The sequence below is a fragment of the Gallus gallus genome, chromosome 6, assembly GCF_016699485.2.
Source record: "Gallus gallus isolate bGalGal1 chromosome 6, bGalGal1.mat.broiler.GRCg7b, whole genome shotgun sequence".
In the NCBI taxonomy this organism is placed as follows: Eukaryota; Metazoa; Chordata; class Aves; order Galliformes; family Phasianidae; genus Gallus; species Gallus gallus.
Window position 1 is genome coordinate 8,020,737 of NC_052537.1, and position 19,371 is coordinate 8,040,107.

Sequence of the window (19,371 nt, forward strand, 5' to 3'; positions counted from 1 at the left end):
GGAAAAGCTCATAATTCCAACCACTCGTGGACAGCAGAGTTCAGCAGAACCACATTATTTATAATGCATTCCACCTTTTGCAGACAGAAGTGAGGTCTTTGTGCACCAACTGGAAATGAGGCAAGATTCTGCTGCAGGGCTCAGACACTACAATTCCTTGCTTCTTGGCAGCTTTTACAAACTACGGCACCACTCTGTAACAAAACATGATCCTGGACGATGTCTGCTCACAACCATCTGCTTGTAACTAACTTCTTCAGTAACAGGGGCAGAAGTGTCGGAGTTGAAAAGTGAGTTGAGATGCCTTCCTTGCCAGCTCTTCACCTTTCATATACCCTGACTTGGCTTTGCTGCCCCTATTTCCTATGCCCTTGCCAGCCAAGGCACTCTTTTCCCTTAGTGCTTCTTTGCTGCTGCTGGGAAACAGCCCTGTTAGAGATGTAGAGAACATCTTGTGTTATGACCCAAGGGCAGCTGGCAGAACCACCTCAGGCAACTTCCAAATACCTGATTTTTCCTCCCAGAGCTGCTCTCCTGTAACTCAGGTAGTTTAAGCACAGACATTTCCTTCCAGCCCTTAACACAGACCTGCAGCTGATCTCACTTTTTACATTTTGTTTCATTCACATCTGCTCGGTTGCAATAAGCCCCAAACCGTCCCTCAGGTCATCTACAGTTTTTCACATCAAGTCTCAGGAACTGTAACTGCAAAACAAAAACTATGAGGGGAATCTTTGTAAGGACCTGTACTGGTTACATTCGGATCTGAGCTATTTTTCATGAACACAAAAGTGAAAAGATGCTGCTCTGATGTGGGAACAAGAATGGGAACACATTAAATCTAGAGCCACTGCAACCTTATTTCAACTAAGTAATTCCAACACACTTCTACATGGTTACTATACATTTGTACACAGTCTCTCTGAAAGTGATACCTCCTATTTACTTCTATGGAATCTACAACAGATACAAAGAGCACAATATCACTATTTGATTGAGGAAATTCTTAGCTACAAAACACTATCTTTCAGCATAGTCACCACCATCAGCTATGCATTTTTGCTAGCAATGAAGAAAAGCCTGCATGCCACGCTCTTAAAAATCCACTTGGCCATCCAGAATGTGGCTCGTCTTTCATGCTGCTGTTGCCACTGCTGAAATGCACCACTCACCACCTCCCTGTGCTCACATCCACTCTTCAGTCTCCATAACCATTCAACAAGTGTTGATGAATGCCAGTGGGTGTCATTGTTTCTGCATGGATAAATTCAATGACAGACCTTTGCTTTGTATGCACTTCCATACCAGAGGCCATTGCATCAGACTGCCCCTCTGCTGCCATCTGTCACACAGCAAACAACTGGAAGGGAATATTGGTGGGAAGGTTCAACCCTTACTGCCATACCACTAACATCCGCCTCTGACGTCATGGGCCAGGAAAACAAAATAGGAGGCATTGCTTTTGGAGCAGCCATCCTACATGTTGGATATAATACGGAGCCTTGTTTTTTTTTGTTTTTTTTTTTTAATTTATCAACAGTTCCTGGAATAGGAAAAGATTTTTTAAAGTAGAGAATTCTGTTCCACATCAGACAGATGAGAACAGGCTCAGAAACAGGGAACTGAGAAATCTGCTTTGAATGAAAAACTAGCAATAGCCTGTGACAAACAAGAGAAGTACAGAGTGTCTTGCTCCTGGTCACTGACTGAGCAGATGGCAAAGTTGAAGACATAAATGTGATCCCAAAATCTTTAATCTTCCCACACTTGCTCTGTAACACAAACTATCCATCTAACACAAACATTTTTGAACTCTTTGCAGGTGTACTTTCGAAGAGTTAAGCACCTAAGTATGTTTTGCAGCATTGCCAGCTTCCTCACCATGTCTGTGTATTGTCCGAGAAGCTGAAATGGAACACCATTCAGGGGTTAGTGTACCGTCATGAATGAATGCCACCAAGTCCAAGCCCTACCCATTTATTTCTGTGTTAGACCTCAAAATGGAATTAAAGAACACATAGCTCAGACAGAAATTATAATTCTTTACAAAACAGAGTAGTACCTATGAAAGCAATGGTAATGTCTAGGGTTTTGCGCTAATACTGTGTACTGTGGATAAAGTATATTACTCTTGCTAAATACTTTTCTAAAGAAAAACAAAAGAGAACAAAGAAAAAACAAACATTCATTGACAATTCACAAAAATGTCCCCAATAAAAAAGTTATGCACTTTTTCAACAGTTTGTTCACTGCAATTTTCAGCTTCTTTATGACCTGCTCTTCTAGAATTCTTCCTACCTTCATGAAAATGAAGCCATGTGATTCAGCCCATTACACTTCTCTTTGACCTTCAATTTACCTGCTATGTTGGGACACAATTTACAGTTCTGATAGATATAAATGGAGTTCAGAAAGAAAAAGATGGAGTTTTTAACAAAAACTGCTAAGCTAATTTTTGCCTGCAGCGACTGTCATAAATCTACTGTAGGCAACGGCTTAACTCCTTCACCTGTAAAACTAAGCAAGAAAAAAATTGTTTTGCAAAGCCATATTCAACAAAAATGAATTGGGGTTTTCAGTTTCTCAGAAACTGAATCTATGAATATTAAACCCTGCAGTTGCAAACAAAATATGCATAACATTCAATATAAATATGCACACGTATTTAACATGTTTGAACCCAATGTAACATGTTTACGCCCAACTTATTTTTAACATTTATGTCCAATAAAAAGTAATTTAAAATGGAAAGTAACCGCCAATCAAATTACTCATTTATTCACTACAGTGAATACAATATTTTCAGTAATAAGCAAAAATAATTAGAAATTTTCATTTTCATCCCACATCTAATCATACGAAGACATAGCCTTTTCTCTAAACTTCACTGACCCTTAAAATCTGTTGTTCTATTCTTCTTTCAGCTAATATGGAATAGGACAAAATTAACACCCATTCTAAAATCACATCAGCAGGTCAGCTCAAACAGTAAGAGGGGATTATACACAAGTATCTATTTGGAGGTACTGTCAGGCTTTGCCCTTACAGAAGACTGAGAATTGACTTGTACAAGCTTGACTGTGGCCATAACCTGTACGCAGGACTCCATGGCTTTGATAAGCAGCTGATATTTCAGTGACATTCCAGTTTACTAAGGTAACACTTCTAAAGCACACATTTTCTTCAAATCTGAAATCCTGAGCAAGCAACCAGGCTGTTAGATGAAGTGTGGCTGATGGAGCTTTTTTTTTTTATTACACAGGCACCCTGAAAGAAAGTCACTGCATCCTTATTAAGTCTTTGTCATGATACACAAAACAGCCAGGATTTTACAAAGTTTCTCCCACATCTTGGAAAAGTAAATTAGTTTCAGAAGAATAAGAATCTAACTGCAGATTTTCAATCCTGGACCCATTTAATTTCCTCCATAATCCAAAGGAGAAAGAAAATAATAGAAACAAAGATTTGATCTGAACTAAACGCTTCACAGCTGATTTTGTATACGTACATACATATATATACACACATATACTTTTGTTAATACAAGAGTAGGTATTTACTCTTAGCAAGTTTGCAGGTGACACCAAGCTGAGTAGTGCAGTTGACATAGCAGAAGCAAGGGATGTCATTCAAAAGGACCCTGACAAACATGTAAGGTAGGCCCATGAGAATCCAATGAGGTTCAAGAAAGCCAAGTGCAAGGTGTTGCACTTCAGTCAAGGCAGTTCCAGATATGTATACAAACTGGGAGAAGAACTCCTTGAGAGTAGCTCTTCAGAAAAAGACTTAGGTGTCCTGACAGACGACAAACTAACATGAGTCAGTAGAGCGTGACTGCAGCCCAGAAGGCCAACAATAACCTAGACCATGAGAAGAGGGGTGACCAGCAGAGTGAAGGAGGGGATTGTTCCCCATGTCCTTGTGTACTGTATCCACCGATCTGGGGCCCCCAGTACAGGAGGGATGTGGAGCTGTTGGATTAGGTCCAGAAGAGGACCATTGAGATGATCAGAGGGCTGGAACACCTCTACTACAAGGATAGGACGTAGGAGCTTGGCTTGTTCAGTCTGAGAAGAGAAGACTCTTGGGGAGACCTCATTATGGCCTTCCGATATTTAAAGGGAGATTATAAACAGGAGGGAAATCGACTCTTTATGTTGGTAGATAGTGATAGAAATAGAGCAAGGGAGAATGGTTTTAAACTAACAGAGGGGAGATTTAGATTAGGTTTTAGAGGAAGTATTTCATAGAGAACGTGTCAAGGTGCAGGAACAGGCTGCTTAGAGGTTGTGGATGACACATCCCTGGTGTTCAAGACTAGGTTGGATGGAGGTCCTGAGCAATCTGATCTAGTGGTTGGCAACCCTGCCTGAAGCAGGGAGTTTGGAAACAGATGATCTAGAACGTCCCTACCAACTCAAGACATTCCATGATTTCTTCTTGTAAAGAGCAGTACAGCTTAATAGAAGGCAATGGAAGCCAGCATATTCATCTGGGGCAGAAGATGGAATCTCATGTTTCTGTTTCTTTGTTCCAAAACCAAATGAATGGTTAAGTCTTCATCTTACTACACTAAGCTCTTTGCCAATCCTCAGCACTCTAAGAGCACCAAGGCAGACTGTAGAAACTGCAAGAGAAACCAGAGTACAAAAGCAGCAGTGATTCCTCCAATGCTTGTGCTAGCTTTTACCATCTTAAGCTAAAGCAGTCTCTGCAGAAGTGGCATGAGTCATTCAGCTTTGCTTCAAGGTTGTTTCACCAATATTAAAGGACATCTTTCTCCATCCAGTTTTAGTTATATATTCCAAGAGACACCTCCTTTGTGCATAACCCCTTCAGGCTCTGGCAAAAGAAACCAAAACTGTAGCAAGAGCAAGTTTTCTTGGATACAAACACGAATAAAAGCAAAAAGAATAGTGGCATTAAAACATGTATGTGCAGCAACAGAACTGAGGTCATAGGAAATTATTCAAGTTATGGAAAACGGAAGTTTAAGCCTTCTGCAAACCCTTCTGCCATCTGTTTCTTACTTCTTCCCGCACTTTACACGTCACCACTACAGCAATTACTGTTACAAACATCAGTCTGACTGCTCTGAATTGACTGCCTGTCAGAATCACCCAGACTCTCTCAAATAAAATCTTTCTTGTGATCACCAGTATCTTTCCCACTGGTTCCCTGGCACTTATTTCAGTATCCGCCTGGATCACACCAGTTGCTAATACAGGGAATCTTCTAACAGGTTTCAAAGAGCCATCAACTTTTTCTCTAATACAAGCAAAAGAAAAAGATTCTGATCTTTGCAACACAATAGGATTATATTTATATCTAAGGAAATTAAAAGCCAGTCACAAGGAACACTAACACTTTAAAGGTAACTTTAACTCCTTCTCAGCACATCTTACCCCTCTATGCCAACCTTTCTCCCTAAGCCACCTTCCTCGCCAAGCATGAAAATCTCCTTGGTCAGACTCTGCCTTTTATCACAACTATCTTTTATTACCATTTCTTCAAAAAGAGTCTCGAATACTTATAAAGAGTCTCATGGCTTTTTATTTTTTATTTTATTTTTTTCTGGAAGGATGGAACGATTCTTCTAACGCACTTTAAACCAGAAGACAAACTCTTCTTTCTGAGACCCCAAGGCAACCTGGGATGAGGATACCAACCTTTACTCCCCACTTACGTTACTTTTTCCAAGTGGGAAGCAATTTTAAAAACTCGAGCAGTGTGGTGTTCCTGAAGGAGAAGTACATTGTGTAATCAATGATAAACCAGATGCTGATTCAGCTTCTTTGATCTTAAGGATCAAGCAGGCAAAAACCACACTTGCCAGAAGCATTGCTGCAGTGGAAAGATACCACAGCACTACTTTGTGCAACGCTATTGTGCGATGACATGTACACCACGATAGGCAGATTCCATCAGACATGCATCAGTGGACTATCTTTGATTTGCCCAGTCTCTGAAAGTAAATAAACTTAGCTGCATCAGTTTTCTCGTCATTGAGATGCTTTTTCAGGGAAGGAAAACTTCTGGTATGCAAACACAAAATCCCTGAAAAACATAAATCTACTGTCTAAAGAATGGGAACAAAACACACCTTATCAGAGTTTGCAGTTTGAGTGGTTTATAAGATTTTGATCTCTTGCTTAATTTTATTTTATTTCTTTATCTTCTTCTAAGCCATGCAGTAAGCACAATTTTCAGATTGGTTGGTTAACATGAACTACAACTGGTGAACACAAAAATATTTTAATTCTACTTCCAATCAAATTTTCATCCTACAAATGAAGACTGCAAACAATTTGTGTCTACAGCTAGCTTTGGTGCCCAAAGGCCAGATGTACTGAAATAAGAAACTGACTGAATTCTATTAATATCAAACGGAAGACACTTGTTAACCTTCATGTGTTTTCATCAGCACTTGAAACAACTGTTTTTACATCAACTGGACAATGCTTTCCTTTTCATGTAGTCTGTACAAAGCTTTTCATAAACTGAACCTATATTTAAAAATAAGACGAGGCTGAAAGATATGACAGTTTATCTGGAACATTTAAGCCATACTTAGCCAGCTGTATCTTCGAAATCACCCTTTTCGGTGATCGGAGGTAGCTTCAACTATTAGCCACTGAAGAGATGCCATTCAAATCAATTTCCATCTAGCTACCAAATTCAGGATTTCGCACAAATAGCTTGTAGGCATTTCTCTTCTGTTATTGAAACAAATCTGTACTGACATCTAAGGAAAGCCTACCATCTGCTGGGAGCCAGTGAACCCTTATTATTCCTTACCTGAGATGAACGAGTATTTAAAGGTCATTTTTTCCTGAACGTTCTTCAGGTTCTTTTCATTAGATCGCAAAGCAAAGCCCATGTCAGCAAGAAGGTCAAGAACAGTCAAGTGAACGCTCTTAATATTAGCAGAATAATTTAACCTAGAATATGATAAAAGAGTCTGTCACCATGGAGAAAAAGAAAAAAAAAGGGGGGGGGGGGAAGAGAAGGCCAAGAAAATAACTTTTTTTTTTTTTTAAACCACCTGTAAAATGAGTCCCAAAAGTGTGAAAAAAATGAAGAAATGAAGTAACTAAGTACAACTGTCACATTTTTATCCACTGTGGAGAAACAAATAATTTAGCTTGGGCTTCAATTCTCTGACTGAACCCCAAAACACCCCCACCTAAGAGAGGAATGTAAATGATTCTTCACGAATATTCTTGAGTTGAGTTGTTCTTTGTTATCTAGCAATCTCTTCCTTTAAGTAAGTTTTGACTGCAGTCGTTTAGGCTGTGCCACTCAAGAAAGCCTTCATAGCTCCAGTTTTAGCATACAATCAAGTTGTTATAACATGTATTATTCCATCTTTTGTTTCTTTGTTCTGAATATCCTCAGTTTCCCTCAATAATGAGGTTCCATCTGTTTTCAGCTGCTCTACTCGTTATTTAAGAGGGTGTCTTTATTACTGTCTTATACAAACTGTAACCTAATTTAGTTTGTCATCAGTATGAAATATTTAAATATTATTAAAAAAGCTCATCATGCACCGTGAACATCTTTCAGATGACACCAAGCTACATGGCACATGTGTAAGTGAGTAGGCGACACAGACTATTACGTAAGCTTTATTTTCTTGCAATAGCAGTGACAAACAAAGTATTCTTAGTAGTAAGCAATAAATCCTCAGGGAGGTGGGAGGACTGTAAGAACTGTCTTACATTTGGGAAGCAAAAAGATAGAGAACCTTTCCTATAGGTTGCATTAAGTAACTGTATCAGTGTATTTTTGAAAAGGGCTTGTTCCCTCTGAGGTCAATATTGAAAGCTAAGATGTAAAGTACATTTTTAGAGATTTAAGACATTTTGGGCTGCTGAGAACTTCCTTTAGAAATTCCATACTCTGGCCAAGGTGAAAAAATGCATAGACAATTCTTCCTACACCTGGAAGGTAGTTAACATATTTCTCATGTTCTGCAAATGGAGGTTATGTTTCCTAATTATTTCCTCTATCTGAAGAAAAAAAAAAAAATCAAACTTCATTCTTTTTATGAAAATTTCTATAATACGCACGAGCCAAGAAAGTTAATGCTAATTAACCCACCTTTGAAGTACTCTATTATCAAAGCACATGCTTTTCACTTGTTTTGAGATGCAGTTTCTGCCTTCACACATTTATTGACTTACGTTCTGTGAGTAGACTGAGTTCAACAATGGGAATGCTAAGATGGTATTAGCTGGGAGTAATCACTGAATTATGACGTTCTGAACTGCATTTATTTTGTCTTATCTGTTAGACAGTCTCAGTGGTTTATAATCCTCTCTAGCACTTTGTTTACCGTGTAGGTAGAAAAATAAATAAAAAAATAAAAATCAATCTTTCTTCTGCACATAAATGCTTACAGAGATGTACATCTCCACCACATTCTAGTGACAGAATTAAGTACTGTTGCCTATTGCAGCTGAACTACACCAGAATAGTTATTAGGCATATCAGCCAGCACAGCTGAGCTTGATCATCAAGTGAGAATTTGACCTAGCCTGACACAGTTCAGCATTCTGTATTCAGACAGTGTTGTAGTGCAGTGTAAATCATTGCCAGCTTATTTTCATAAAAATACTACTTAATTTTCATTTTGATTATGCAAGCTACATCTCAAACATAAGTGAGAGGACACTCCACTCTCACAACTCATTGTGAACGCGCTATAGTTGATTTTCATACCGCTTGGATGAGGTTCTACTGAAGGGAAGGAGTTTGCTTTTTCCAGCAATGATGTACCAGAGAGAAGTTAAATCAGATTATATGAAAGGATACAGGAACCCTATGGATTTTTACAAGTTTCCTTTCTCTGTGACGCTGATGATGTTATACAAGTTACATTTCTCACTAAAATTACAGCTTTTAACACCCTCTCCTCAAGACACGCATATCATTCTAGACATACTGAGGAACACTATAACTGAGTCTGAGACTGCTCTAAGGCATAAACCATGCCATGCTCATCCACCTCTGAGTAGTTACCTAGGAACTGTCTGAAGAAAAGCTACAACAAGAGCAAACTTACAGCAGAGCAAACTTGTGTTTCAGCAGGGACAGGCATTCAAATCTTACTAGAAAACTGATCAGTCTAGTTTCACATATTAGTTTTATTTCCCTGACCTGTAACTTATTACAGGTACTTTAAATCAAAGTATTTCATTTTCAGATTTTTTCTTTACAGTACAGCAATTATTTCTCATAGAGCAGACTTACTGAAACAAAAGGGAACACATTTGCATACACGGAACTCTTAAGAATGAAACCTCTTCCCTTTCGTTCCGCTAAGCAGTGATCTTTTTCATCTTCTGAGCAGGCTGCTGCACTCAAAATGTTTCAAATGAGGCAAGAAAAACGTTCCTGCCATTCTAAAGTCCTCCAAACGCAGGCTGCTGGCTTGCTGGGCAGCTGGCTGTACAGGCCATAGATCACACTACCAGGTGCTCACAATGCTCTGCCAGTTTCTACAGTTGTCTCTACTCCTACCATGTGTATCCTTAGAGTGAATCCTCATTCAATTTCCTGCCTAATTGCTCAATTCAGCATTCATTTCCTAATGGTGCCTCTTTTGCCAGTCTACCATGTGTTTTTTCTTCATTTTGCTTCACTGCTAGAACTGGTTGAACAAACAACAATCCATAATTCAGCCACATTCTCACATCAAAAACACCAAGTTTGGTCCTCTGTCATATATAAAAATCTGAATTGTTTGCAAATATTTCTGTTAAAAATTGGTAGAAATACACTGACTCTGATTTTTCTGCAAGGTCAAAGAAATTGAAAATCAGTGCTAACAATATACCGATCATTATCTGCTACTCGTTTGAAATATTCCATTGTGTTTACTCCATGAGAGTCCACACACGCACAAAAAACTTTAGGGCCAAGTGTACAAATGCAAACACTGCTATTTGAAATTGTTTTTCAAATGAATAATAAATGCAGATAAATGTTCAATTTTCTCCCACATGTTCTTTAAGAAGGTCTTTAATTATTACTGTTAAATGCTCTTCTGGGTTTCTGTCCACACCAAAAATACAACAGTGAACACAGAAAGTTGAATTTGAAGCTTCTCTGAATATGAAATTGCCACTGATTTGAAGTGTAAATGCACACTTTTATTGAGAAAGAGATGCTCAACTCATCAAGTTCGAGCCTTTAAACCTGGAATTAGATAATTTGCAAAAGGAACCTAGTAAATACGGAAAAGCAGCTTCATGTACAGAGTAATCTTCTCCAGCTAATATGCTGAGATCTAGCAGCTCCAGGATGAATCAGAAAAGAAAAAAAAAATCACTGCTTATTTTCCAGAAGCCAAAACCTGATGCCACAGACAGAGGCAATCTACAACTGAGACTGCAAACCTAACCTTCCTGCATTCCACATCCTGAGGACTGGCTGAAGAGCCACACCCAAAGGGTTGTGATCAACAGCATAGGCAAGTCACTAGAGGGGTACGGCAGCAGGTGGTATTGGGACCAATACAGTTCAACATCTTCACTAATGCCCTGGATGATGGGTCAAAAAAAAAAAAAAAAATGCAACCTCAGCAAGCCTGCAGATGCTAAAGAACTGCACAGAAACAGTGATGCACCAGCTGATTGTGCTGCTGCGCAGACACCTTAACAAAAATAGTGAAACAGGACAATGAACATCATGAAGTTAAAACTGAAAGTCCAAGCCCTGAACTTGAGAAGCAATAACACAAAACACCAGAACATGTGGGAGTTTGAAGTGCCAGAAAGGAACATTATAGAAACATGGGCATACTGGAAAGAGTCCAAGAAGGGGCCATGCAGGTGATTAAGGATTTGAAACACTGATTGTATGTAAGCAGGAAGTAAGATAGAGAGTATTTTTCAGTCTTGAGAAGAGGCTCCAGGGGGATGCTATACATGCATTTAAATAAATACCTGATGGGGAGAGAAAGAAGATGGATTCACTTCAGAGGCACGTAACAAAAGATCAAGAAGTACCTTCCATTTAGATTTTCATCTAAACATAGGAAAAAGCTGTTTAATTACAAGGTTCATTGAACACTAGAACAGGTTGCCCAGAGAGAGCTGTAGAGTATCTAAGATATATATAAAACAAAAACAGCCCAGAGTACAGCTGACACCGATTTGAGCAGGGAGGATGGACTACATCTCCAGAAGCTGTTTTCCAACCTCAATGATTCTGTGAAAAACTGCACAACCAGGTGGTCTGTTCAGCTTTGTCCACTCAGAGAGTTACTGGTAAAAGACAGACCTGAGTATACCAAGAGCAAAGTGATATACAAAGCAACATTTGTTCTGGCTGACATAGCATGTCTGGCATAGCTACATCACTGTCTGACAGTACAAATACCAGACAAACCTTCCTCTGCTTCTGGCTGTTCTGACAAAAGCAGAGAAGTTTCCATCTCACTCAAAACACATCAACGAACTGAAAATCCTCACTTCCAAATAAGGAAGGCAGTAAAGACTAGGAGGTGCCAATTCAGTCTTTTATCTTTACCAAAAGTTTCCATTACATTTTAGTGAAATCTCCAAACAGGAAATTTCAAAACAATTATATTTTTGTTGTCAGTACTTCAGGCATCTTAAACTGTAGAAATCTAGCCTCTGGCACAAAACATTCCAGTGTGCCTTCATGTTTAAGTCACAAGTATTCAAAGGCTGATACTACATTTCAACTTCTACAGCTAGAAAAAGTGTAAAATCTGTTTTTAGCAAATCATACCAAGTCTTTGGCTTCTCCTTAATTCTTTGAACACGTGCTTGTTTCAAATTAATACACCCACCTCCCTACAGTGCTGCCACAAGTTAGCTCCGGAGAAGCAGGTGCATTGGTACACCTCAAAATGCATGAACAAAATGGTAACTTGCAGTCTTAACAGTCTACAGGGCTACAGGCAGGGAAATGATTAAAACAAGGTTTGGAAATCTACCAAATATTAAAACTTTTTAAAATTAGAAGTACAAACACAGTACATAACATCAAATGTTCAAATGATCTCACAGAGACAAACGGTTACAAATATCGTCAGCTTAGAAGAAAAATCCAAATGTCTCCAGATTCAGATTATCTAGTAGATCAGCTAGAAGCTTTCCAAAAGAGCTAGGAGACAGAAAGAGTAAACCAAGGAGCACAGAAAGTAAAAGAAATCACTGAAATGTCTGAAGATTTTTTCCTTAAAATTTGTATAACATTTACAATTTAATATGCTCGTTGGATTGTCCTTAGATTTTTGTTTTTTTTTTTTAATTCAGAGTCTTCAAGGACTAGCATGTTTTTTCATGTGATATTAAATTGCCAAAATCTCAAAGTTTTAACTCAAATTTATGCATTTCACAGAAAACAAAAATACAGAGAGTAGTAAATGTTCATAAGTACAGTGAAAACCATCACTCACATAAATTGGGACCATTCCGCAACCATCTTTATTGTCCTAAATCCCACCAGTTGTTTTAAAAATGATTTTGTGTTTATATACAGATCATCTTGCTTATTTTGCTCTCATGTATGAACTAGAGAAATACATAAAACTAATAATACACAAAAATATTCTTAAATATTCCACCACCTGAAAGCAATTCAAACAGCTAAACCAGATATAGGCATGGTATAAAATTCTTACTTTGAACTATGGAAAAAAATGAATTTCAGCTGACTAATACAGTTGGACTTAATCTCAAATTTAAAAAAAGTAAAATACTCAACTGAGGGTCAGAAAATCACACAGAGCAGAAAATAATTCTTACCTATGACAGTCAATTCTGGAACAATGGGAGAACACAGCAGCAAAAACAGGTGCAAGGCAGGGCCTATCTCGTGCTGCAGCTCACTCTCTGTCCAATGCTTCATTTCTTTACATCTTTCCAGACACATCTCTCATCCTAAGCATTAATTCTTCTTCTACTTCAACACACGAGTTTTCTATTCCCTGAAAAAGGAAAAATGAAAGATAACATTTAGGAACAAATATCAGTGTAATGAATCTATAAACACGCACTCATCCCGTAGAGAATTTGTATGTTCTCCTTTCGCACACAGGATAATCACAGAATGGCTTAAGCTGGATGGGACCTTAAAGATCATCTCATTTCAGCCCTGTGCAATGGGCAGAGTTGCCAACCACTATACCAGGCTGCCCAGGATCCCATCCAAACTGGCCCTGAATGCCTCCAGAGATGGGGTATCCACAACCTCTATGGGCAACCTGTTCCAGCACCTCACCACTCTCTCAGAGAAAAAAATCTTCCTAATATCTAACTTAAATCTCCCCAATTTCAAACTAAAGTCATTCCCCCTATCACTAGGGGGAAATGTCCTCTTGCTTTCAGATCATGCAAAAAGTTGGTCCCTCTCCTGTTTTTAAGAGCCTTTCAAGTACTGGAAGGCCACAATGAGGTCTCCTTGGAGCCTTCCCTTCTCCAAGCTAAATAAGCAGAGTTCCCTCAACCTTTCTTCGAAGGAGAGGTACTCCAGCCTCCTGATCATCTTCAAGGCCCTCCTCTGGACCCACTCCAACAGCTCCACATCTCTCTTGTGCTGGGGGCCCCAGGCGTGGAGGCCCCTCCCTCACTCTGTCAGCCACCCTTCTTTTGACACAGCCCAGAAAACTGTTGCCCTTCTGGACTGCAAGAACACACTTCTGGCTCATGTCCAGCTTTTCATTCATCAGGACCCACAAGTCCTTCTCTGCAGGGTTGCTCTCAATAAGTTCTTTTCATGTCTGGGATTGCCCTGACTCAAGTGCAACACCTTGCACTTGCCCCTGTTAAACCTCATTAGATTGTCACATGCCTACTTTTTGTCTGTCCAGGTCCCTTTGGATGATGTTCTTGCCTCCCGTTGTGTCAACTACACCACTCAGCTTGGTGTCATCAGCAAACTCGCTGAGGGTACCACTCAATCCCACTATGTCATTGACAGAGATGTTGAAGAACACTGGTCCCAAGAACGACACCTGGGCGAACCACTCAAGATCACTCTCCGCCTGGACGTAGAACCATTGACAACAACCCTCTGGCTATGATCATCCAACTAACTCTTTATCCATCAAATAGTCCAGCCTTCTAATTTTTCTCTCTCCAATTTAGAGATAAGGATGTGGTACCGGACAACGTCAAATGACCTTGCACAAATCCAGGTAGATAACTTCAGTTGCCCTTCCTTTGTTCACTGAAGCTGTCACTCCACCACAGAAGGCCATCAGACTGGCCAGGCACAGTCTGCCCTTGGTGAAGCCACGCTGGCTGTCCCAGATAACCTCCTCATCTCACATGTACCTCGCCTCTTACAGAAGGATCTGCTCCATGATCTTCCCAGGCAGGGAAGTGAAGTTGACCAGCCTGTAATTCCCCAGGTCTTCCTTCCTCCCTGTCTTGAATATGAGAGTGATGGTTCCCTTTTTCCATTCCCCAGGTCTTAGCCTGATATCCATGAGTTTTCAAATATGATGGAGAGCAGCTTGGCAACCACATCAGCCAATTCCTTCAGAACCCTTGTATGCAAGTTTTCTGCCCCCACAGACCTTGTATACATTCAGTTTCATGAGGTGGTCTTGGACTCTGCTCTTACAGTGGGAGGGAACCTCCCACCCTGATCCCTACTTAGAAGTTCAGGGACATGAGAGGCATGGGAAGCCTGGCTGGCCATGAAGACTGAGGCAAAAGAATTAGTTTGGGTGAAGCAGGCAATATTTAATAAAACACACATCTTTACAGAAACTGATAAGAGCTTACAGCTATCTTTAAATTAATATTGGCCAGCATTTGAATGCGTTACTATCTTATCACTAAAATAGGTAGGCCTATCTACATGTGGAGATTAACTCCAACAGGTGAATGTACATTACAGAATTGTTTAAGCATCTGACAAGTGGTGGTATCTTGGGGTGTATGTAATGACACATTAGGAGGAAACAAGTGGCCATAACCATATGTGATGGCTGACTACAGTGTGGGAACACGTTCAATACACCAATTTAGAGAGGTTTACATTGCTCAGTGGGGTTATGCAACATCGCAAACCAAAAGCTTGCTGGATGAAAACAGCATGTTCTAAGATATGTTTGATCCAGAGAGGACTTTGAAGCAGTGTTTCAGTTATTGTTTTATACCCTACTCATTCCTAGTTATTCTTGTGCAAAGAGGCACTGCTTATCCACAGATGCTTGATTTCTATATATTGTCAGTGCTCCATTAATTGGTGGCATGGCCAAGCTGAGCTTAAACAGCATAGCCCAGGAGGTACAAGAATGACAGGGCATTGCCATAGTACAGAGCACTAACAAGTCAGGATAGGGAGTGTAGGTAAACAAAGAGCAGATACAATTCATGCTAAAATGTTTGGAAACCCTATGCTATTTCTGCCTGTTTACATCAGATTTTCCATCAACATCATTGTGTCCTCTCCCATGCATGCAACATCTCTAAAACACAGAGGACAATGTGACACAGCGTCAGTGCACACGTACCTATATACAAATACCTAAATTTCTCATGGAATCAGTGCTAAGCTAGACCTAAAAAGCCAGCATGGACTTCAGCTAATATAGCATGCACGTTAAACTAACCAGGTAAAGTATTTTTATACTTCCAGTGCCTGGAATCAGACACTGGCTAGCTTTGCAAAAATGTACTTAATTCTAGCAGGCTTATAGTATAAGCACAGGCTGCAATACATGCAAAGTCAGTTGCTTTTATATGCCAGGCAAGCAGAGTGCAAGGCAGCAGTTTCTCTATGGCAGTACATCTGACCTGCCACACCTAACTTAGCGGAGCTCAGTTAGCGGACCTCTGCACCAGTATCATGGAAAGTTCAAAGCCCAGGTGCCTGCTCATGGTTAACTTAATGCTGATTACACTATAAGTACATAGCATATCACCATGATGAATATATGGAGAATTCTGTGTTGACCCACTTAAAACATCATATGGCAATTTCCTGCAATGTCATTTCTTCTCAGAACACAATTTTACTGTCATTCCTGCATACAGTAAAACAGTGACATAAGCCTTTCAAAAAGATAATGTGGCCCAGTGTCAAAGTTCTGCATTTTAAAACTACAAAACAAACAAACAAACAACCTCTTGCAAAAGATGCAAAAAACATGCATATTTAATTGTACTAATCATTCCTTTGTTGTTCTGCCCAGACTCTTACTATTAGTGTTCTTCAGGGCATAAAAATACAAAATAAATATGAATCACAGTAAGCTAATGTTTCACACACAGTGCTTGGAAAGAGGCTTCTCCCACACCTGCTGTTCATGAAATTCAGCATGTCCCAGCAAAGAAATATTACTTTTCCAAGGGCTGTTGTTTTCCTTCCATTAACAGTGATTTTAGCAAGGAAAAATTAGAAATGCTTAGTAAAAGAATGTAGCTCCTAAATGTAATTGTTAAGAGCAAAAAGGCATGTACGAGGGCCATCAATTACATAAACATAAGAAATGTGAAAAACATTAAATAAAACTTAAAAATATGTATCAGAACACTCTATCCATCCAGCCTTTGAAAAATTAGATTTAGGTAATTTACAAGTCCTACTTAATTTTCAGAAACTGTTCCAGCACAAAATTCTAGCAAGGACTCTGTCTACCCAGTGAAGCATAGATGAATCAGGACATGAAACTGTTGGAACAGATCCACAGGAGGATCATGAAGATGATCATAGGCTGGAGCACCTCGCCTATGAGAGCAGGCTGAGGAGAGCTGGGGCTCCTCAGCCTAGAGAGGAGAAGACTCTGGGGAGACTTGATAGTGGCCTTTCAGTACTTGGAGGGGGTCTGGAGGAAAGCTGTGGAGAGACATTTTAGAAGGGCACATAGTGACAGGACAAGGGGAAATTGCTTTAAACTGGAAGAGGGCAGATTTAGACTAGAAATTCTTTCCTGTGAGGGTGGTGAGACACTGGAACAAGTTGCCCAGAATGGTTGTGGATGCTCCCTCCCTGGAAGCATTCAAGGCCAGGCTGGATGGGGCATTGAGCAACCTGGTCTAGTTGGAGGTGTCCCTGCCTATAGCAGAGGGGTTGGAACTAGATGATCTTAAAGGTCCCTTCCTACCTAAACCATTCTATGATGCTACAATAAACAGAAAATAAGTTGGATGTCCTGCATAAGACAACTGAGATAACTGGGGGCTACCTCCTTCAAAGCACTGATTTGAGACTCTCAGAGAGCATAAGAATTGATCCTAGAATGAAACAACCTGCAGAAATACCATTTCATTGCTTTCTTTCATTTCCAGATGGCTAGCATTAGCTCTATTCTAGAAACCTGTTTGCAATGAAAAGCAGATCTTTCAAGTCAGCAAGAACAGCCTAACTGGCCTGGAAAATCCCAACATCCATCTTCTCTCCCCAGATGAGATCAGTTTGCAAAATACACCCTGCTGAATGTTAATAAACTTACATTTTTAGCCTGCTTTCATGTTCCCTGAAAGACACACTTTAAACAAGAAAATTCTAGTAGGACTTTTACTGACTACATACCCATTATCACCACCTTTATTAGGTTTTTCTAGATAACAGCTTATCGCCACTGGCAAGAAGGTAACCCAGTTCACATTGCTGTGCTACCTTATAGTTCCCTGTTGGGAGAACACAAAGTTTCAGAGCAAACTACTACAATTATTTTGGCAGAAAGCTGATATTGTGGGTGGGGGCTCTTTTTATCATGACAGTAGTTATAGGCCTTAGAAAATTAAGTTTTCTATATAAACTTTATTTTAGACTAAAAGCTTGTCTTTTTTGTTATTGTAATTGTACATCAATGTTCATCACAAACACGAAAATCAATAAGTGCTCTGATTATAGTATTATTTCTGTAAGTCACAGTACATCACACAAATAGGGTTATTAATCTTTAAAGCTATTTCCAAGTCATTATTATTTTTAAACACTGATCTAACAAAAGTTACAGTAAAAGTTACGGTAATACTACAAACCAGCTAGGGAAAATAAGTGATGGAACAACCATTAAACCAACATTTAGAGCATCTTGAAACTCGTAAGAATTATACAATCTTATTTGCCATAGGAGATTTAAAATGTACTGTTTCTATAAAAGCTATATGAGAAAGAAAGAAAATGATGGCAAGCTTTCATTGCTGCAGTATTCTCTAAAAATGAAAATCAAGTCAATGGTAACAGTGGTATTTAGTACCTTCATTTTCTGAAAGTACTACAGTGAAGGACTACAATGCACTATAGATTTAATGCTAAAGTATTTGTGAGCCTGTTATTCAAATATTCTATGATACTCCTGTTAAATTATGCAGCCAACCACCGCTATAGTATTTTGGTACCCAGGCTCCCTTCCTCTTTCCATCCTAAGTCCATGGAGAACACTCTCCTTGCCCAGTTCAAAGACAAGGCACGCTGTGTGGCTAGAATTCTTGAAAACAACTCTCCTACAGGATTTTTACTTCTGTTTTCCTAACTCTGAATTCCTCCAGTTTGCATGATCCCTTCCCTGATTGCTCATGGTCAGATACACCATTCTTAATCAGAAGTAAATAGAATACTTTCTGCCCTACTGGTTGCCCCTTTCAAGCACAAGCATTTAACATAGTTTCAACGTATAGATAGTAATTCCAATGCAATACTGTAATCTTTATGGAGAATCTTTAGTACTAAGTATCTCAAGAATATAAAATGGCCTCATTGTAGCCCTCTGGTCAAACTGGCTGAACTCCAACCACTTCAATTAACTGTAAAACTGAAAGAAGAGTAATGTTGTACTCAAGGAAGACACTGAAAGGAAATGGAGCCAAGGAGTCATCATTTTGTTCAGAAACCCCAAAGAATTGCAAAAGGCACAATATTGTTTACAGCAGTCAAAAGCCAACATTGCATTGACCTTCAATTTTCAAAACCTGTTCATTAGATACCCCCTGTAGCACTAAGATCTTTTTCAAATGTTTTTACATAAACACTAAACTAACCAGCAACTCAGAGATAACTCAGACACAATATCTTATTTACCAGCCCTCTCTAAGCGCAAACACTTAACAAGTCTGTTGACGGCTAGAAAGAACTCCAGCCTTTATCATGGAGAATTTATGTATCTTTTGCAGCAGACCGTGTCAGTTACTAAGAAAATATGCTTATGTTTCCCATGTAAATTATTATCAGATAGGTTCTACTCCTCCACATCACAAGTAGCAATCTCAAAACCTACATGCTCCCAAATTATGCTTTCTTTGGGATTTAAAATACACCACGGTTCTATAAATAAAACTCAAACTTTGAAGATGCTAAAGCTGATAATATGCTAAGGGAAGACAGTCAACAGAAAGACTGTCAAGAGTCAGATTATGAGTCACAAAGAAACAT